At 43.1% G+C, this 22,314-nt stretch overlaps 2 non-coding genes and 1 pseudogene across 2 annotated transcripts; all 3 read left to right on the forward strand.

The window, feature by feature from the left end:
• Positions 1–321: 321 nt before the first annotated feature.
• Positions 322–9,670, forward strand: LOC116802783 (annotated as a pseudogene).
• Positions 9,671–19,220: 9,550 nt separating this feature from the next.
• LOC116802788 lies at positions 19,221–21,216 on the forward strand. Its single transcript, XR_004363136.1, has one exon. It is a non-coding gene; the product is annotated as a small subunit ribosomal RNA (ribosomal RNA).
• A 687-nt stretch (positions 21,217–21,903) lies between these two features.
• Positions 21,904–22,082, forward strand: LOC116802786. Its single transcript, XR_004363134.1, has one exon. It is a non-coding gene; the product is annotated as a 5.8S ribosomal RNA (ribosomal RNA).
• The last annotated feature ends 232 nt before the right edge of the window (positions 22,083–22,314 follow it).

Consider the following 22,314-nt stretch of genomic DNA (forward strand, 5'->3'; position numbering starts at 1 on the left):
TTATTCATAATATTAAAAAAGAAATGAAAAACATTATCTCACATTTGAATGTGAAAAACGAAGAGAAATATTTTCTTTTTCAATCAAATAATACTGAGAAATGTCTAGCATAAAAAATTGAAATATTTTTCATCTAGAATTGTCTCTTATTAATGATTCGGAAAAAGAAAAATCTTGGTTTTGTTATTATTCTTCGTTGGTTCGTTAAATGGATAAAAATGACTTTGCTTACAAGAACTATTGGAACTATTTATAACGAATTTAATTGATTGTTTTATCATTTATATATAAAGAATTTATGGCAAAATATAGTTATATATACAACCTCAACTCATATGGGACTACCCCCTGAATTTAAGCATATTAATTAGGGGAGGAAAAGAAACTAACAAGGATTTTCTTAGTAGCGGCGAGCGAAAAGAAAACAGTTCAGCACTAAGTCACTTTGTCTATATGGCAAATGTGAGATGCAGTGTATGGAGCGTCAATATTCTAGTATGAGAAATTAATGATTTAAGTCCTTCTTAAATGAGGCCATTTACCCATAGAGGGTGCCAGGCCCGTATAACGTTAATGATTGCTAGATGATGTTTCCAAAGAGTCGTGTTGCTTGATAGTGCAGCACTAAGTGGGTGGTAAACTCCATCTAAAACTAAATATAACCATGAGACCGATAGTAAACAAGTACCGTGAGGGAAAGTTGAAAAGAACTCTGAATAGAGAGTTAAACAGTACGTGAAACTGCTTAGAGGTTAAGCCCCGAAAAATTCATCATTAAAATTGTAATATTTAAATAATATTATTAAGAATAATGTGCATTTTTTCCATATAAGGACATTGTAATCTATTAGCATATCCCAAATTTATCATAAAATATAACTTATAGTTTATTCCAATTAAATTGCTTGCATTTTAACACAGAATAAATGTTATTAATTTGATAAAGTGCTGATAGATTTATATTATTACAGAGCGTTAATTTTTCGGAATTATATAATGGCATAATTATCATTGATTTTTGTGTTTATTATATGCTCTTGTATGATTAACAATGCGAAAGATTCAGGATACCTTCGGGACCCGTCTTGAAACACGGACCAAGGAGTCTAACATATGTGCAAGTTATTGGGATGTAAACCTAATAGCGTAATTAACTTGACTAATAATGGGATTAGTTTTTTAGCTATTTATAGCTAATTAACACAATCCCGGGGCGTTCTATATAGTTATGTATAATGTATATTTATATTATTTATGCCTCTAACTGGAACGTACCTTGAGCATATATGCTGTGACCCGAAAGATGGTGAACTATACTTGATCAGGTTGAAGTCAGGGGAAACCCTGATGGAAGACCGAAACAGTTCTGACGTGCAAATCGATTGTCAGAATTGAGTATAGGGGCGAAAGACCAATCGAACCATCTAGTAGCTGGTTCCTTCCGAAGTTTCCCTCAGGATAGCTGGTGCATTTTAATATTATATAAAATAATCTTATCTGGTAAAGCGAATGATTAGAGGCCTTAGGGTCGAAACGATCTTAACCTATTCTCAAACTTTAAATGGGTAAGAACCTTAACTTTCTTGATATGAAGTTCAAGGTTATGATATAATGTGCCCAGTGGGCCACTTTTGGTAAGCAGAACTGGCGCTGTGGGATGAACCAAACGTAATGTTACGGTGCCCAAATTAACAACTCATGCAGATACCATGAAAGGCGTTGGTTGCTTAAAACAGCAGGACGGTGATCATGGAAGTCGAAATCCGCTAAGGAGTGTGTAACAACTCACCTGCCGAAGCAACTAGCCCTTAAAATGGATGGCGCTTAAGTTGTATACCTATACATTACCGCTAAAGTAGATGATTTATATTACTTGTGATATAAATTTTGAAACTTTAGTGAGTAGGAAGGTACAATGGTATGCGTAGAAGTGTTTGGCGTAAGCCTGCATGGAGCTGCCATTGGTACAGATCTTGGTGGTAGTAGCAAATAATCGAATGAGACCTTGGAGGACTGAAGTGGAGAAGGGTTTCGTGTGAACAGTGGTTGATCACGAGTTAGTCGGTCCTAAGTTCAAGGCGAAAGCCGAAAATTTTCAAGTAAAACAAAAATGCCTAACTATATAAACAAAGCGAATATAATACACTTGAATAATTTTGAACGAAAGGGAATACGGTTCCAATTCCGTAACCTGTTGAGTATCCGTTTGTTATTAAATATGGGCCTCGTGCTCATCCTGGCAACAGGAACGACCATAAAGAAGCCGTCGAGAGATATCGGAAGAGTTTTCTTTTCTGTTTTATAGCCGTACTACCATGGAAGTCTTTCGCAGAGAGATATGGTAGATGGGCTAGAAGAGCATGACATATACTGTTGTGTCGATATTTTCTCCTCGGACCTTGAAAATTTATGGTGGGGACACGCAAACTTCTCAACAGGCCGTACCAATATCCGCAGCTGGTCTCCAAGGTGAAGAGTCTCTAGTCGATAGAATAATGTAGGTAAGGGAAGTCGGCAAATTAGATCCGTAACTTCGGGATAAGGATTGGCTCTGAAGATTGAGATAGTCGGGCTTGATTGGGAAACAATAACATGGTTTATGTGCTCGTTCTGGGTAAATAGAGTTTCTAGCATTTATGTTAGTTACTTGTTCCCCGGATAGTTTAGTTACGTAGCCAATTGTGGAACTTTCTTGCTAAAATTTTTAAGAATACTATTTGGGTTAAACCAATTAGTTCTTATCAATTATAACGATTATCAATTAACAATCAATTCAGAACTGGCACGGACTTGGGGAATCCGACTGTCTAATTAAAACAAAGCATTGTGATGGCCCTAGCGGGTGTTGACACAATGTGATTTCTGCCCAGTGCTCTGAATGTCAAAGTGAAGAAATTCAAGTAAGCGCGGGTCAACGGCGGGAGTAACTATGACTCTCTTAAGGTAGCCAAATGCCTCGTCATCTAATTAGTGACGCGCATGAATGGATTAACGACGGACGTGTTTTCGTTGCGCTCGTGTACAGATTGCGAAGAACTTGGTTTTCCGTGTTTGGAAAGTAATAAAATCGGTGAATTAGTGCTCCGCGAAAGTCGTGTGCTAATTTTCGTGTGTTATAAACAAGCGGTTTGGAAGTAATTAACAATTAATTGTTGGGAATTTTCCACTTAGCACGTGCTGAAGGCGAACTTACGAGTAAGTTTTTCGAGTAAGCTTTTTGATCAGCTGTCACAAAGCTTATTGGTGGGAGTCACTGCTAAGGTTTGTGTCTAGGGAGAGTTTTAGTGCTACCAGACTCTACCGATAGGTGGAGCTCGAGTTCCAGAGCAACTACCTTTTGTCAGCGAGTAAACGAGCATACGGTTGCTGGCGTCGACGGTAGGTGGAGCCACCATCGTATTTATGCCGATGGAGAGCGACAGCAGCGCGAGTGCCTTGAGCGGAAGTAGTGCCTCGATGAAGTCCAGACGAGGCAGGCGCAGAAGCCATCTGGCATCTAAGAGCTCGGCGCCAACGCAGGCGAAATTGGTTGCCCTGGCATCGAATGGAGTGCCAGAACCCGTTGGGGTACTGGAGGAGCCGTTTTCGTCGCTGGAGGACGCCCGGGCGGCTACGGAGAACGCTGCCATTGATGCTGCCCCCCCCCACGCTGCTGCCACCGCTGCTGATCCTACTGCTGCCCCTGCTGCCGACCACACTGCTGCCTCCGCCGTTTTCACTGCTGCTAAAATTGTTGCCACCACTGCCACTGCCGCCACCGCTGCCGCCCGTGCTGGGCAAGCAGCCATGATGGCAGAGCTGTCGGCCACACAGCGCATGGTGAGAAGCAGCTTCCGCAGACTAGGAGAAGTGGACACGGAAGAGCTCTCATATGCTATCAGCCGCTACGATGAGCTGGTGTTGGCGCTAATGCTCCGGTGCGGAGAGCTGGAGACGCGGCTTGCTATGCCGCCACCGCCGCCGCCGTCGTTGAATCTGTTGAAAAATACGGCCGCCAATGCTCCCCAGATGCAGCAGGTTGCACCCATCGCTGCCCCGCGGACTACCAAGGTCCGCGAGACGTGGTCAGCGGTGGTGAAGTGCGACGACCCTGCGCTATCGGGGAAAGACATAGCGGAAAAGGTGCGAACGATGGTTGCACCCTCTCTCGGAGTCAGAGTACACGAGGTCCGTGAGCTCCGTCGAGGTGGTGGTGCGATCATTCGCACTCCTTCGGTGGGAGAGCTGCAGAAGGTGGTCGCTTCAAAAAGATTCGCCGAGGTTGGCCTAAATGTGGCACGGAATGCGGCCGAGAAGCCGAAGGTCGTCGTATATGACGTCGACACAGCTATCGGCCCTGAGGAGTTTATGAAGGAGCTCCACGAAAACAACTTCGACAGCGAAATGAATCTGGCCCAGTTTAAGAAGTCAGTGCACCTGGTGACCAAGGCGTGGTCGGTAGCTGACGGCGCCACAGTAAATGTGACGCTGGAGGTTGACGACCGGGCGATGGCGAAGCTTGATGTAGGTCGTGTCTACATCAAGTGGTTCTCATTCCGATGCCGGTCACAGGTCCGCACATACGCCTGCCACAGATGTGTGGGTTTCGACCACAAGGTCAGCGAATGCCGGCAGAAGGATAGTGTCTGTCGCCAGTGCGGGCAACAAGGCCACACTGCGGCAAAGTGCCAAAACCCGGTGGACTGCCGGAACTGCCGCCACAGAGGGCAACCCTCGGGGCATTACATGCTCTCGAGCGTTTGCCCGATATACGGGGCGTTGCTGGCGAGGGTGCAAGCTAGACACTAATGTTTAGCTTCATCCAAGCGAACTGTGGCCGAGGCCGAGCTGCGACCATCGAGCTCGGAGTCCGACTCAGGAGATCGGAGTCTATGTTCGCGCTGGTGCAGGAGCCGTATCTCGACGGGGACGGAATGGATGTGCTGCCTGAAGGAATGAGAATTTTCATCGATCGGCGAGGGAAGGCAGCCATCCTAGTGGATCACCAGGAAGCCATCTGTATGCCAGTGGAGACCCTCACCACAGATTATGGCGTATGTCTGGTCGTGAAAGGGAGTTTTGGCTCAATCTTCCTTTGCGCCGCATACTGCCAGTATGATGCACCTCTGGAACCGTACATCCGGTACATGGATGCGGTCCTGCTGCAGGCCAGCAGAACCCCCGCAATCCTGGGCCTCGACGCGAATGCAGTGTCCCCCATGTGGCTTAGCAAACTCTCTCGTCATGCCGAGGGGCAAGCTAACTACAGACGGGGTGAGCTGCTGTCAGAGTGGATGCTGGAGGCAAGAGTCGCCGCCCTAAACCAGTCAACAGAGGTGTACACGTTCGATAATTACAGAGCTACAAGCGATATCGACGTGACAATCGTCAATGAGGCAGCATCTATGTGGGCCACATATGAGTGGAGAGTGGACGAGTGGGAATTGAGTGACCACAACATCATTACTGTTGTGGCCGAACCAACTACCGCGCGCGCAGTTGAGAGCATAGCTCCTGTGCCGTCCTGGAACTTCTCCAATGCACGTTGGCGATTGTTCAAGGAGGAAATGGTGAGTAGAGCAGCCGAACTTCCGGAAAACTTCTCAGAGTCGCCGTTGGACCAGCAAGTTTCGACCCTGCGCAGTATAGTACATAATGTATGTGATATTGCGCTGGGAAGAAAGTCCATCCGATTGCCCAGCAGGAGAGCACGTTGGTGGACTGCCGACCTCTGTGATGCAAGGCGCGAAGTCCGGAGACTTCGTCGCCTACTTCAAAATGGAAGGCGTCATGATGATGATGCCGCAATAGAGCGTGTATTGGTCGACCTGAGGCGGGCCTCAGCCAACTACAAGAAGCTCATTTGGAGGGCGAAAATGGATGAGTGGAAACGCTTCGTGGGAGATCATGCCGACGACCCATGGGGGCGCGTCTATAAGATTTGCCGAGGCCGCAGGAAGTGCACGGAGATTGGGTGCCTCCGCGTGAATGGCGAGATGATCACCGATTGGGGTGACTGTGCACGAGTGCTCCTCCGCAATTTCTTCCCAGTTGCGGAGTCCGAAGCACCGACTGCCATCGCGGAGGAAGTCCCACCGGCCCTCGAAGTATTCGAGGTTGATGCATGTGTTGCCCGGTTGAAGAGCAGGCGCTCTCCCGGCTTGGACGGCATTAATGGCACTATCTGCAAGGCAGTCTGGCGCGCCATACCCGAGCACCTTGCATCGTTGTTTTCCCGATGCATCCGATTAGGATACTTTCCCGCTGAGTGGAAGTGCCCACGAGTTGTCTCGCTGCTCAAAGGGCCAGATAAGGACAAATGTGAGCCCTCCTCATATAGAGGAATATGCTTGCTACCAGTCTTTGGTAAGGTGCTCGAGGCCATCATGGTGAATCGTGTGAGAGAAGTTCTTCCGGAAGGCTGCAGATGGCAATTTGGATTTCGCCAAGGACGATGTGTGGAGGATGCTTGGAGGCACGTGAAGAGCAGTGTTTGTGCCAGCCCGGCGCAATACGTGCTCGGCACATTCGTGGACTTCAAAGGAGCATTCGACAACGTCGAATGGAGTGCTGCACTCCGCCGACTAGCCGACTTGGGATGCCGGGAGATGGGCTTGTGGCAGAGCTTTTTCTCCGGCCGAAGAGCAGTGATCCGAAGCAGTTCCGGTACTGTGGATGTACCGGTAACTAGAGGCTGCCCGCAGGGGTCAATCAGTGGCCCATTTATCTGGGACATACTGATGGATGTACTGCTTCAGCGTCTCCAGCCGTATTGCCAGCTGAGTGCATACGCGGATGACTTGCTGCTTCTCGTCGAGGGAAATTCCCGAGCTGAGCTAGAGGAAAAAGGTGCAGAGCTGATGTCCATCGTAGAAGCGTGGGGAGCGGAAGTTGGCGTTACCGTCTCGACCAGCAAGACGGTAATAATGCTGCTGAAAGGTGCCTTGAGACGTGCGCCTACGGTGAGGTTTGCTGGAGCGAACCTTCCGTATGTGCGTAGCTGTCGGTACCTTGGCATCACGGTCAGTGAAGGAATGAAATTCCTCACGCACATAGCTTCGCTTCGCCAGCGGATGACCGGAGTCGTTGGAGCATTGGCGCGTGTGCTTCGAGCCGACTGGGGCTTCAGTCCTCGAGCCAGGCGGACCATATATGACGGACTCATGGCACCTTGTGTGCTGTTTGGTGCCCCGGTATGGTATGACACCGCCGAACAGGTAGCCGCCCGGAGACGACTAGCCTCCTGCCAGAGGCTAATCCTGCTTGGATGCCTTTCGGTATGCCGAACAGTGTCCACAGTGGCACTGCAGGTACTTGGCGGAGCTCCCCCGCTTGACTTGGCTGCTAAGTTTTTAGCGGTCAAGTACAAGCTGAAGCGTGGATACCCGCTGGAGGAGAACGACTGGCTATACGGCGAGGACACTACGTGTCTAAGCTGGAAGCAGAGGAAGACTCGCCTAGAGGAGTGCTTGCTGCAGAATTGGCAAAACAGATGGGATGACGACAGCGAACCAGGACGGGTGACGCACAAGTTCATCCCATACGTCACTCTCGCCTATCGAGATCCAAGCTTTGGATTCTCGATGAGGACGTCTTTCCTGCTGACAGGTCACGGGTCGTTTAACGCATTTTTGCAAGGGAGAGCCCTCAGCGATACCACTGCTTGCGCTTGTGGTGATCCATATGAGGACTGGATGCACATATTGTGCGCTTGTCCTCTATATGCAGATTTGCGAAACCTCGATGGACTTGGAGTGCAGCGCCTTGGCGAAAACTGGACCTTCAATAGAATCCTGGAAGATCAGCAGAGGATTCAACGGCTGGCAGCGTTTGCGGACGAGGTGTTCCGTAGGAGGAGGGGTATTTAGCCCAAAACTTCGCCGTGTGGTTAGCGGGCGAGAATACTTCCACAGCCCGCTATTGCTTGTCGTAAGAGGCGACTAATATAGCGACTGGTTCCTCTAACCATGCTTGTCGGAGCAAAAGGAGGAGGCCCACCGAGCCTCTCTTTCGGTACCACGGGTTGTGCTGCTCCAAGACAGCACATTGAGGTAGGCCCCCTGGTGGGAGTATCGTGGTGGCTGTGGTTGATACCCATATCGCGGGTAGAGCCTTCGTGTTCGACGTTTGAGTTACGGTGCTAGTTGCGCAAAACTCGGGTGCTGTGACCCAGAGATCAGTAGAGATTTTAGGTAGATCTCGCTCCTCAGCAAGGGGGAGTGCTTGCCCGGCAAGCAAGTACTCGAATTGCTACCGGGGTGGTCGCTATGTACATAGCTATAGCTTCCAGTCCGGGACGTTTGTCTGGCGTATCCAGACTCATGCACCATGTTGATACATGCACCACTTGTGGGTGTTCAGGGTGTCGTGGTTGTAATCCCTTCAGTGTGGAACACGCCACGTAAAACAAGTTCGGAGAGGTCCGAAAGTCACTGTCCCTATCTACTATCTAGCGAAACCACAGCCAAGGGAACGGGCTTGGAATAATTAGCGGGGAAAGAAGACCCTTTTGAGCTTGACTCTAATCTGGCAGTGTAAGGAGACATAAGAGGTGTAGAATAAGTGGGAGATATTAGACCTCGGTTTGGTATCGTCAATGAAATACCACTACTCTTATTGTTTCCTTACTTACTTGATTAAATGGAACGTGTATCATTTCCTAGCCATTATACGGATATATTTATTATATCTTATGGTATTGGGTTTTGATGCAAGCTTCTTGATCAAAGTATCACGAGTTTGTTATATAATCGCAAACAAATTCTTTAATAAAACGATGCATTTATGTATTTTTGATTTGAAAATTTGGTATAACTCCAATTACTCAGGTATGATCCAATTCAAGGACATTGCCAGGTAGGGAGTTTGACTGGGGCGGTACATCTCTCAAATAATAACGGAGGTGTCCCAAGGCCAGCTCAGTGCGGACAGAAACCACACATAGAGCAAAAGGGCAAATGCTGACTTGATCTCGGTGTTCAGTACACACAGGGACAGCAAAAGCTCGGCCTATCGATCCTTTTGGTTTAAAGAGTTTTTAACAAGAGGTGTCAGAAAAGTTACCATAGGGATAACTGGCTTGTGGCGGCCAAGCGTTCATAGCGACGTCGCTTTTTGATCCTTCGATGTCGGCTCTTCCTATCATTGTGAAGCAAAATTCACCAAGCGTTGGATTGTTCACCCATGCAAGGGAACGTGAGCTGGGTTTAGACCGTCGTGAGACAGGTTAGTTTTACCCTACTAATGACAAAACGTTGTTGCGACAGCATTCCTGCGTAGTACGAGAGGAACCGCAGGTACGGACCAATGGCACAATACTTGTTCGAGCGAACAGTGGTATGACGCTACGTCCGTTGGATTATGCCTGAACGCCTCTAAGGTCGTATCCGTGCTGGACTGCAATGATAAATAAGGGGCAATTTGCATTGTATGGCTTCTAAACCATTTAAAGTTTATAATTTATTTTATAAACGACAATGGATGTGATGCCAATGTAATTTGTAACATAGTAAATTAGGAGGATCTTCGATCACCTGATGCCGCGCTAGTTACATATAAAAGCATTATTTAATACAATGACAAAGCCTAGAATCAATTGTAAACGACTTTTGTAACAGGCAAGGTGTTGTAAGTGGTTGAGCAGCTGCCATACTGCGATCCACTGAAGCTTATCCTTTGCTTGATGATTCGATAAATAAATGATTTTTTCCTGTAGCCAAACACCTCGTCATCAATTTAGTGACGCATATGATATTGTCCCTATCATATAATTAATATAAAGACTTTAATGGATTGTGTCAAGTTGCCAAACACCTCGTCATCAATTTAGTGACGCATATGATATTGTCCCTATCATATAATTAATATAAAGACTTTAATGAATTGTGTCAAGTTGCCAAACACCTCGTCATCAATTTAGTGACGCATATGATATTGTCCCTATCATATAATTTTTGATATAAAGACTTTAAAGAATTGTATCAAGTTGCCAAACACCTCGTCATCAATTTAGTGACGCATATGATATTGTCCCTATCATATAATTAATATACAGACTTTAATGAATTGTGTCAAGTTGCCAAACACCTCGTCATCAATTTAGTGACGCATATGATATTGTCCTTATCATATAATTTTTGATATAAAGACTTTAAAGAATTGAATCAAGTTGCCAAACACCTCGTCATCAATTTAGTGACGCATATGATATTGTCCCTATCATATAATTAATATAAAGACTTTAATGGATTGTGTCAAGTTGCCAAACACCTCGTCATCAATTTAGTGACGCATATGATATTGTCCCTATCATATAATTAATATAAAGACTTTAATGAATTGTGTCAAGTTGCCAAACACCTCGTCATCAATTTAGTGACGCATATGATATTGTCCTTATCATATAATTTTTGATATAAAGACTTTAAAGAATTGTATCAAGTTGCCAAACACCTCGTCATCAATTTAGTGACGCATATGATATTGTCCCTATCATATAATTAATATAAAGACTTTAATGGATTGTGTCAAGTTGCCAAACACCTCGTCATCAATTTAGTGACGCATATGATATTGTCCTTATCATATAATTTTTGATATAAAGACTTTAAAGAATTGTATCAAGTTGCCAAACACCTCGTCATCAATTTAGTGACGCATATGATATTGTCCCTATCATATAATTAATATACAGACTTTAATGAATTGTGTCAAGTTGCCAAACACCTCGTCATCAATTTAGTGACGCATATGATATTGTCCCTATCATATAATTTTTGATATATAGACTTTAAAGAATTGTATCAAGTTGCCAAACACCTCGTCATCAATTTAGTTTTTTTTTTTTTTTTTCTTTAGCGTGCGTTTATTTATTTAAAATCTGTCCTAGTGGACAATAATTAAATGGTTTTGCGGGGGAACATTAGCTTAAGGGATACTATTGTACATGTATTTGTGGCGGGTTTTATATGTGTTGTCTATTGTTGTGGAAGATCGAGAGGGTGTCTCCTCATGAGACGTCTGCTTGTTTGGCTATTGTCTAACAGGTTGGTGGCGAGGTGGTTAGGGTGGTTTTCGAGCCTTTTCAGGTATCTCTCGCTGAGCCTGGAGATTTCATCAGCGACTTGTGGGATTCCAAGTTCCCTATGTATGGCGACATTCTCGTGGTAGGGATGCGCATTACAGGCAATTCTCAAGCACCTATTCTGGAACCGCTGTATACGCAGGCGATTCGTGTGGCTTGCCGTGCCCCATAGCTGTATCCCGTAGGTCCAGATGGGCTTGAGAATTGCCTTGTACACCAGGATTTTGTGGTTCTGCCTTAGCTTGGACCCTCTCCCAATAAGCCAATGCATCTGCCTCAGACGCGCATCGGCCTGTATGCGTTTGCTGACGATGTGGGGACGCCAAGTGAGCCTGCGGTCCAGGGTAAGTCCTAGGTACTTGGGTGCGGGTGCGTTGGGAATGATGACTCCGTTTAGCGTGACCGGTGGGCAGTCTCCTCTCCTTAGTGCAAATGTTGTTTGGGTAGATTTTTCCGCGTTCACTACGATGTTCCACCTGCTGAGCCAGGGATGTAGCGCGTCCATTTGCCTTTGGATTGTTTCGGAGGCTTCTCGTGGGTCGGATGAGGAGGCGAGGAAAGCCGTGTCATCTGCATAAGTCGCTATAGTTAGGTTCCTGGAGGGGATTATGGGAAGGTCTGCGGTGTAAAGGGTGTACAGTATTGGTCCGAGCACACTGCCTTGCGGAACTCCAGCTCTGATCAGTCTGGGTAGGCTTATTGCACTTCCGCATCTGACTTGGAATGCTCTTCCCTCAGTGTAGGATTTGAGGAGGGTAAAATGGGGGCTTGGGAGGTAGGATTTGAGTTTATGGAGGAGTCCAGGATGCCAAACTCTGTCGAATGCCTGCTTCACGTCGAGCATTACAGCGCAGCAGTATTTCTTTTGCTCGAATGCCTCGAGGATCCGTTCGACTAGCCGGTGGCATTGCTCTGGTGTTCCGTGGGAGCGCCTGAAGCCAAACTGGTGATCGGGGATCAAACCAGCCTCATCCAGTACTGGCAATACTCTGCGCAAAAATACTCTTTCGAGTATTTTGGAGAGGATTGCCAGCAAACTAATCGGACGATAGGAGGCGAGATTGGCTTCAGGCTTACCAGGCTTGAGGAGGACAATAACCTCTGCTCTTTTCCACTCTTCCGGGAAGTACCCTAGCCGGAAGCAGCTGTTGTAAATGCTGGCCAGCATTTGTGTGCAGCGGGATGGGAGCATTTTTAGGGCCGCCGCATCTATACGATCCAGGCCTGGAGATTTGTTGTTCTTCAGTAGAGCAATCTCCTGCGCAACTTCCTCAGGGTCGACTGGTTCCAACGGGGGACCGGGAGAGCTTGGGCTATTGAGAAACCGGGCTGTTTCAGCATGTTCTTCGGCAGTGCAGCAGTCGAACGGAGAGAAGGCGTTGTAAAGGTGTTCGGCGAAAGCTTCTGCTCTTTCAGCATCCGAAAGGCACCAGGATCCATCTGCTTTGCGCACTGCGGAAACCTTTTTGGCTGGTCGTTTAATGTGGCGGGTGACGTTCCACAGATTGTGGTCTGGGTCCCCGGGAGAGAGTTCCTCGAGGAATCTGAGGAAGGAGTCCTGGCGTAGGCTGGAGATCTTGTCCTTCAACTCCTTTGTGGCGTGATTGAGCGCTGTTTTGTCTCTTGGATTGCGCGTCAAGAACCAAACTCTCCTGAGACGCCTCTTCTCAGTCACGAGTGCCGCAATTTCCGGGGACCAGAGGTGGAGGTCCCTGCTAGGTGTTCTCGCAGTCTTTGGTGGCGGTGGGCTTGCGAATTCCGCAGCGTTTTGCATCTGCCTGGTGAGATTCCCGATAGCTTCATCAATGTTCCTGGGTGTGTTGAGGATGGGGTTCGGATTGACGGTGGAGAGCATCCAGGACGCGAACTTGGCGGCGTCGGTATATTTTCCAGTGAGCCTTCTGAGCGGGGTTTTCCTGAGGACTGGCGTGTTGATTAGCACGTTTATTGCACAGTGGTCTGACAGGAGATCAGCATTTGTTGTGCAGCTGATCTTCGCATGCCCTATGCCTTTCGACACAGCAAAGTCCAGTAGGTCTGGAGTCTTGAGGGGATTCGTTGGCCAGTGAGTGGGCTCGCCAGTGGAGTGGCAGTCCAGTCGGTGGCGTTGCAGGTACCCAAACAGAGTTTTCCCTTTGGGGTTGTTGGCGCGCGATCCCCACCAAGAATGTTTGGCGTTATAATCTCCAGCTGCTATGAAGCGGGGCCCAAAATGCTCGAAGAACTCACTGAGGTGAGATGCTGTTATGCGGTATCTGGGGGGAAAGTAGACCGCTCCAATGTCTAAATCTCCTTGCGGGCTGACAATCCTGATGACAGGACATTGTGCCCAGTCTTGCTGAAACGCGGGCAGCTCTAGGTATTGAATACCGCTCCTGATGAGGATGGCTGCTCCACCGCGTGCTCTGCCAGAAGGATGGTCTGCATGGATGAGGTCATATCCGCTGATATTAAAGTGGGATCTGGGGGAGAAGTGGGTTTCGGCTACGAGTAGGATATCGATCTGGTGGGTCTTCAGATGGTGCTCGACTATGGCCTTGCTGTTCTGCAGGCCGTTCGCATTCCAGACGACTAGGTGGAGCTTTAGTTGCATGACTTGCTGTTGAGAATGGTGGCCACCAGCTGTGTCATCTGGGTGAACATGCGCTCCATCATCCTTTCCATCATTCCTTCCATGCGAGCGAACATCGCTTCTATCTGACCGGAGTGTGGGGTTTCTGTTTGGGTTTGGACTGGGGTTGTGGGATTCTGCGGTGCTGCGTGCACTCCGTTGAGGGCGTCTCGGTAGCTCCTGCCAGAGGTGACGTTTGGTGATGCCACGGGCGGCGCCTTGTTAGCATTAGCGACGGGCCTTGTTTTCGGAGCAGCGAGTGCTTTGGCCCTTTTGTATGCAGGGCATCCCTTGAAAGACGCAGGATGGTCCGCCTGGCAGTGGAAGCAGCACGCTTTGTCGTCCTCCCTCTTCTCACATGCCCTCGATTCGTGAGGGCCTCCACACTTTACACATCGGTATTCCAGGAAGCAGTAACGCTGTGTATGACCGAATCCTTGGCACCTGAAGCATTGAGGCACGTCGTTGAACTTCTGCGGCGGTTCAATGGTTACTACCGACCTGCAGATCCGCTTGACTTGGTAGACGTCTTTGTTGTTGCTGGAAGGCTCCAGGTTGGCGAAGAATATTCCCAGCGGTTCTTTAGTTCTTCTGCCAATGGGATTGTGCAGATCTCTAACAGCGTGCCCTTGTCTGCGAAGGTCTTCAATGATTTCCTCACGATCGGTGGAGTGGTGGAGTCCTTTGATGACAACCTTGTATGCACGTTCATCTTTCGGCTGGAAAGTCCGATGCCTCTTGTTTTGGGCCACAAGTTGGAGACGCAGAGCTGTATAGGACTCTTTGTCCGGCATCATGACACGTACGTTGTTGCCATTCACGGTCTTGTAGGTAAAATTGTTCTTCGGGCCTACAAGAGTCGTGATCATCTTGACGAGTGCCGAGATGTTGGTCACATCGGGGATAAAAATCGGAGGTGGCTTGATGGTCTTCGGGGTGGGCTTTGGTTTCTCGGGGGTCTTGGGCTTGGAATCGTCTTTAGGTCCGGGTTCGTCATCAGAGCTCTCTTGGTCGTACTCGTCTTCTTCGGTCGAGAGTAAAGCGAAGGCGTTGTTGGCGAGCTTCTTGCGCAGAGCTGCGCTAGTGCTTGGCTTATCTTCCAGCTCCTCTCCCTGTGCTTTCTTTGCCGGTTTTCGCTTTATCTCGCCCGGCTCTGTATGCGAGGTGCTTCCCTCGCTGCTGGAGCTGCTCTTGCGTGTTCTCAGAGCCTTTTTGCGTGGTGTTGTTCCAAGCTTGTGGGTGCGCGGGGGGGCCTGCCAGTCCATCTTCTCCAAAGTTGATAAGGAGTGAGGAGGGGGGGGGGGGGGGAAGCTGGGCACCGTAAGCCGGTGAGCCAGGCAGCACGTGGCTGCTGCTTTGCAATTATACCGCTGCTTCGAGCACTGGGTTTTTTGCGCTGATAACACGCACACTCGGGTGTGCGATGGTGTTAGTGCGAACTACCGTTAGGTACGTTGGCTGGGCCAATCAAAACGCGCGACAAGATCACGCGACGCGAAGTGGCTGGGCACAAGTAACGGGACTTACAACTGTGAACAATTTGCTAACAATTTGCTAACAATTTGCTGTCGATCCGCAGGCACGTCTGCACTCGTCGAGTGTTCGATCGCGACTGATCAATTTAGTGACGCATATGATATTGTCCCTATCATATAATTAATATAAAGACTTTAATGGATTGTGTCAAGTTGCCAAACACCTCGTCATCAATTTAGTGACGCATATGATATTGTCCTTATTATATAATTTTTGATATAAAGACTTTAAAGAATTGTATCAAGTTGCCAAACACCTCGTCATCAATTTAGTGACGCATATGATATTGTCCCTATCATATAATTAATATACAGACTCTAATGAATTGTGTCAAGTTGCCAAACACCTCGTCATCAATTTAGTGACGCATATGATATTGTCCCTATCATATAATTTTTGATATAAAGACTTTAAAGAATTGTATCAAGTTGCCAAACACCTCGTCATCAATTTAGTGACGCATATGATATTGTCCCTTTCATATAATTAATATAAAGACTTTAATGGATTGTGTCAAGTTGCCAAACACCTCGTCATCAACTACTATATTATGGTTGCGCCGACCTCTCATATTGTATTCTCTTATGTGTTCATAGGATTTTGACAATTATACGAGTAAATTAAATAATATACATATGAAAATGATTAATTATTATATGTATAAGGGAAAAAATGATGAAATATTCCCATATTATCTTAGTATTATAGAGGAAAGACCGTTGCCGACCTCTGATATTGTTCAAACTTATGTATTTATATGATTTTGGCAATTATATGAGTAAATTAAAAAATATACATATGAAAATGGTTAATTATTATATGTATATGGGAAAAAATGCTAAGATATTCCCATATTCTCTTAGTATTATAGAGAAAAGCCATTTAAGTGAGAGGGTATAGTAGTGTAAACGACCGGAATTACGACAGAGGGTTCAAAAACTACTATAGGTAGGCAGTGGTTGCCGACCTCTCATATTGTTCAAAACTTATGTATTCATATGATTTTGGCAATTGTATGAGTAAATTAAATAATATACATATGAAAATGATTAATTATTATATGTATAAGGGAAAAAATGCTGAAATATTCCCACATTCTCTTAGTATTATAGAGAAAATCCATTATAGTGAGAGGGTATAGTAGTGTAAACGACCGGAATTACGACAGAGGGTTCAAAAACTACTATAGGTAGGCAGTGGTTGCCGACCTCTCATATTGTTCAAAACTTATGTATTCATATGAATTTGGCAATTATATGAGTAAATTAAATAATATACATATGAAAATGATTAATTATTATATGTATAAGGGAAAAAATGCTGAAATATTCCCACATTCTCTTAGTATTATAGAGAAAATCCATTATAGTGAGAGGGTATAGTAGTGTAAACGACCGGAATTACGACAGAGGGTTCAAAAACTACTATAGGTAGGCAGTGGTTGCCGACCTCTCATATTGTTCAAAACTTATGTATTCATATGATTTTGGCAATTATATGATTAAATTAAATAATATACATATGAAAATGGTTAATTATTATATGTATATGGGAAAAAATGCAGAGATATTCCCATATTCTCTTAGTATTATAGAGAAAAGCCATTTAAGTGAGAGGGTATAGTAGTGTAAACGACCGGAATTACGACAGAGGGTTCAAAAACTACTATAGGTAGGCAGTGGTTGCCGACCTCTCATATTGTTCAAAACTTATGTATTCATATGATTTTGGCAATTGTATGAGTAAATTAAATAATATACATACGAAAATGATTAATTATTATATGTATATGGGAAAAAATGCAGAGATATTCCCATATTCTCTTAGTATTATAGAGAAAAGCCATTTAAGTGAGAGGGTATAGTAGTGTAAACCACCGGAATTACGACAGAGGGTTCAAAAACTACTATAGGTAGGCAGTGGTTGCCGACCTCTCATATTGTTCAAAACTTATGTATTCATATGATTTTGGCAATTGTATGAGTAAATTAAATAATATACATATGAAAATGATTAATTATTATATGTATAAGGGAAAAAATGCTGAAATATTCCCACATTCTCTTAGTATTATAGAGAAAATCCATTATAGTGAGAGGGTATAGTAGTGTAAACGACCGGAATTACGACAGAGGGTTCAAAAACTACTATAGGTAGGCAGTGGTTGCCGACCTCTCATATTGTTCAAAACTTATGTATTCATATGATTTTGGCAATTATATGATTAAATTAAATAATATACATATGAAAATGGTTAATTATTATATGTATATGGGAAAAAATGCTGAGATATTCCCATATTCTCTTAGTATTATAGAGAAAAGCCATTTAAGTGAGAGGGTATAGTAGTGTAAACGACCGGAATTACGACAGAGGGTTCAAAAACTACTATAGGTAGGCAGTGGTTGCCGACCTCTCATATTGTTCAAAACTTATGTATTCATATGATTTTGGCAATTGTATGAGTAAATTAAATAATATACATATGAAAATGATTAATTATTATATGTATAAGGGAAAAAATGCTGAAATATTCCCACATTCTCTTAGTATTATAGAGAAAATCCATTATAGTGAGAGGGTATAGTAGTGTAAACGACCGGAATTACGACAGAGGGTTCAAAAACTACTATAGGTAGGCAGTGGTTGCCGACCTCTCATATTGTTCAAAACTTATGTATTCATATGATTTTGGCAATTATATGATTAAATTAAATAATATACATATGAAAATGGTTAATTATTATATGTATATGGGAAAAAATGCTGAGATATTCCCATATTCTCTTAGTATTATAGAGAAAAGCCATTATAGTGAGAGGGTATAGTAGTGTAAACGACCGGAATTACGACAGAGGGTTCAAAAACTACTATAGGTAGGCAGTGGTTGCCGACCTCTCATATTGTTCAAAACTTATGTATTCATATGAATTTGGCAATTATATGAGTAAATTAAATAATAAACATATAAAAATTAATATTTATTATATGTATAAAAAAAAAAATAATCATATTATATATGAATAATGGAAAAAAAATGAAATGTTCCTATAATCTCTTAATATATAAGAGAATAGACCGTATGTTGGGTGGCAAACGGAATTGAAAATACCCGCTTTGAGGACAGCGGGTTCAAAAACTACTATAGGTAGGCAGTGGTTGCCGACCTCCCGCATTATTCGAAATATTTATTTCGGATTATGTTTATATTGGTTACATAAAATAAAGTATATTATTATCCGTACAAATTTGTTTCTCAGTTCTATAGAACACGGGACTTGGCTCCGCGGATAATAGGAATATACGCTTTTTAGATAATATCGTTGAAACAAAAGTCAAGTTTCTATTATATATAGAATAACAAATCGTTTCCATATATTATCGTTAATTTTTGGAGGCAGGCAAATATTAATTTATTACCTGCCGTATAGTTGGATTATTATATCGTTACGGTATAATACAAATATGGATTCTTATGAAAGAAATATAAAATTATATATTAAATGTGGAAATATTATCATATGCGCTTGGTTTTATGTTATATATTACCAGAGAGATATATGAAAAGAGATAAATTTTAAATTTATCTTCAAAATGCAAATGATTTAACTTAATATTTATATTGGTTAAACAAAAATTGTACATGTGTGGATACAATAATTATGTATGTTGGAAATAAAATGATATTTTATAATGAAATATGTATATATAAAAAGATAAAATTATAGAAACATATATATTACAATAATTATATGAAATTCTTGTTATATTGGTAAAACAAGTATAAATTAAAAATGAAAATATGGATTACGAATGCTATATAAAAATGGCCGTAATCGAATAGATTTTTTACTTATATTTATATATTTAAAATTTTACCCAAAGGCGAAATATTGAATTTTATTCAATATAATAAAAATCATGGAATTATATAAAGTGAAAAATCTATATATCTATTATATTGCTTATTTCGATTCAAAAAATATGAATGGAATATGAAGGAAAAACATTATTCTGGTTGATCCTGCCAGTAGTTATATGCTTGTCTCAAAGATTAAGCCATGCATGTCTAAGTACACACGAATTAAAAGTGAAACCGCAAAAGGCTCATTATATCAGTTATGGTTCCTTAGATCGTTAACAGTTACTTGGATAACTGTGGTAATTCTAGAGCTAATACATGCAATTAAAACATGAACCTTATGGGACATGTGCTTTTATTAGGCTAAAACCAAGCGATCGCAAGATCGTTATATTGGTTGAACTCTAGATAACATGCAGATCGTATGGTCTTGTACCGACGACAGATCTTTCAAATGTCTGCCCTATCAACTTTTGATGGTAGTATCTAGGACTACCATGGTTGCAACGGGTAACGGGGAATCAGGGTTCGATTCCGGAGAGGGAGCCTGAGAAACGGCTACCACATCTAAGGAAGGCAGCAGGCGCGTAAATTACCCACTCCCAGCTCGGGGAGGTAGTGACGAAAAATAACAATACAGGACTCATATCCGAGGCCCTGTAATTGGAATGAGTACACTTTAAATCCTTTAACAAGGACCAATTGGAGGGCAAGTCTGGTGCCAGCAGCCGCGGTAATTCCAGCTCCAATAGCGTATATTAAAGTTGTTGCGGTTAAAACGTTCGTAGTTGAACTTGTGCTTCATACGGGTAGTACAACTTACAATTGTGGTTAGTACTATACCTTTATGTATGTAAGCGTATTACCGGTGGAGTTCTTATATGTGATTAAATACTTGTATTTTTTCATATGTTCCTCCTATTTAAAAACCTGCACTAGTGCTCTTAAACGAGTGTTATTGTGGGCCGGTACTATTACTTTGAACAAATTAGAGTGCTTAAAGCAGGCTTCAAATGCCTGAATATTCTGTGCATGGGATAATGAAATAAGACCTCTGTTCTGCTTTCATTGGTTTTCAGATCAAGAGGTAATGATTAATAGAAGCAGTTTGGGGGCATTAGTATTACGACGCGAGAGGTGAAATTCTTGGACCGTCGTAAGACTAACTTAAGCGAAAGCATTTGCCAAAGATGTTTTCATTAATCAAGAACGAAAGTTAGAGGTTCGAAGGCGATCAGATACCGCCCTAGTTCTAACCATAAACGATGCCAGCTAGCAATTGGGTGTAGCTACTTTTATGGCTCTCTCAGTCGCTTCCCGGGAAACCAAAGCTTTTGGGCTCCGGGGGAAGTATGGTTGCAAAGCTGAAACTTAAAGGAATTGACGGAAGGGCACCACCAGGAGTGGAGCCTGCGGCTTAATTTGACTCAACACGGGAAAACTTACCAGGTCCGAACATAAGTGTGTAAGACAGATTGATAGCTCTTTCTCGAATCTATGGGTGGTGGTGCATGGCCGTTCTTAGTTCGTGGAGTGATTTGTCTGGTTAATTCCGATAACGAACGAGACTCAAATATATTAAATAGATATCTTCAGGATTATGGTGCTGAAGCTTATGTTAGCCTTCATTCATGGTGGCAGTAAAATGTTTATTGTGTTTGAATGTGTTTATGTAAGTGGAGCCGTACCTGTTGGTTTGTCCCATTATAAGGACACTAGCTTCTTAAATGGACAAATTGCGTCTAGCAATAATGAGATTGAGCAATAACAGGTCTGTGATGCCCTTAGATGTCCTGGGCTGCACGCGCGCTACAATGAAAGTATCAACGTGTATTTCCTAGACCGAGAGGTCCGGGTAAACCGCTGAACCACTTTCATGCTTGGGATTGTGAACTGAAACTGTTCACATGAACTTGGAATTCCCAGTAAGTGTGAGTCATTAACTCGCATTGATTACGTCCCTGCCCTTTGTACACACCGCCCGTCGCTACTACCGATTGAATTATTTAGTGAGGTCTCCGGACGTGATCACTGTGACGCCTTGCGTGTTACGGTTGTTTCGCAAAAGTTGACCGAACTTGATTATTTAGAGGAAGTAAAAGTCGTAACAAGGTTTCCGTAGGTGAACCTGCGGAAGGATCATTATTGTATAATATCCTTATCGTTAATAAATATTTGTTATAATACAAATAAATACAATTTACCAAAATAAAAATATTACAAAATGATTCCACGGAATCAAAAGTTAAAGTCAAAATAAAATGAAGATGGCTTTTATTTTATATGTGGGGCTTGGCAACCTCATAAAAAGACTTTAACATTATTAATGTTGCTGTGCGTATTTGTGGCAGTACTTACTACAACAACGGCGTTTCCTATAAAAACAAATTCTCGAAAATGGAAATCGAAGAAACTAAACTAAATTCGAAAGTAGAAGTCGAATTAAAATAAAAATAATTTTGAATGTGTGGTAATCAAAATAAGTGTGTGTGTATATGGACCATAATATACACGCGTTGCGAATATGTATTGTTCATCTATGTTATGAGCATACGTTGGCTAATGCAACAACCTAAAATATACAATGTTTGTACCTGTCATCCATCAGGTTAATGTTTTATATAAATTTTGCAGTATGTGTCACCCAAAATAGCAAACCATAACCAGATTATTATGATACATAATGCTTATATGAAACTAAGACATTTCGCAACATTTATTTTAGGTATAAAAATAAATTTATTGAAGGAATTGATATATGCCAGTAAAATGGTGTATTTTTAATTTCTTTCAATAAAAACAATATTGACATTATATAAAATTGAATTATAAAACTCTAAGCGGTGGATCACTCGGCTCATGGGTCGATGAAGAACGCAGCAAACTGTGCGTCATCGTGTGAACTGCAGGACACATGAACATCGACATTTTGAACGCATATCGCAGTCCATGCTGTTATGTACTTTAATTAATTTTATAGTGCTGCTTGGACTACATATGGTTGAGGGTTGTAAGACTATGCTAATTAAGTTGTTTATAAATTTTTTATAAGCATATGGTATATTATTGGATTAAATAATGATTTTATTCATAATATTAAAAAAGAAATGAAAAACATTATCTCACATTTGAATGTGAAAAACGAAGAGAAATATTTTCTTTTTCAATCAAATAATACTGAGAAATGTCTAGCATAAAAAATTGAAATATTTTTCATCTAGAATTGTCTCTTATTAATGATTC

Source organism: Drosophila sechellia, unplaced genomic scaffold, assembly GCF_004382195.2.
Source record: "Drosophila sechellia strain sech25 unplaced genomic scaffold, ASM438219v1 U_219, whole genome shotgun sequence".
NCBI lineage: Eukaryota > Metazoa > Arthropoda > Insecta > Diptera > Drosophilidae > Drosophila > Drosophila sechellia.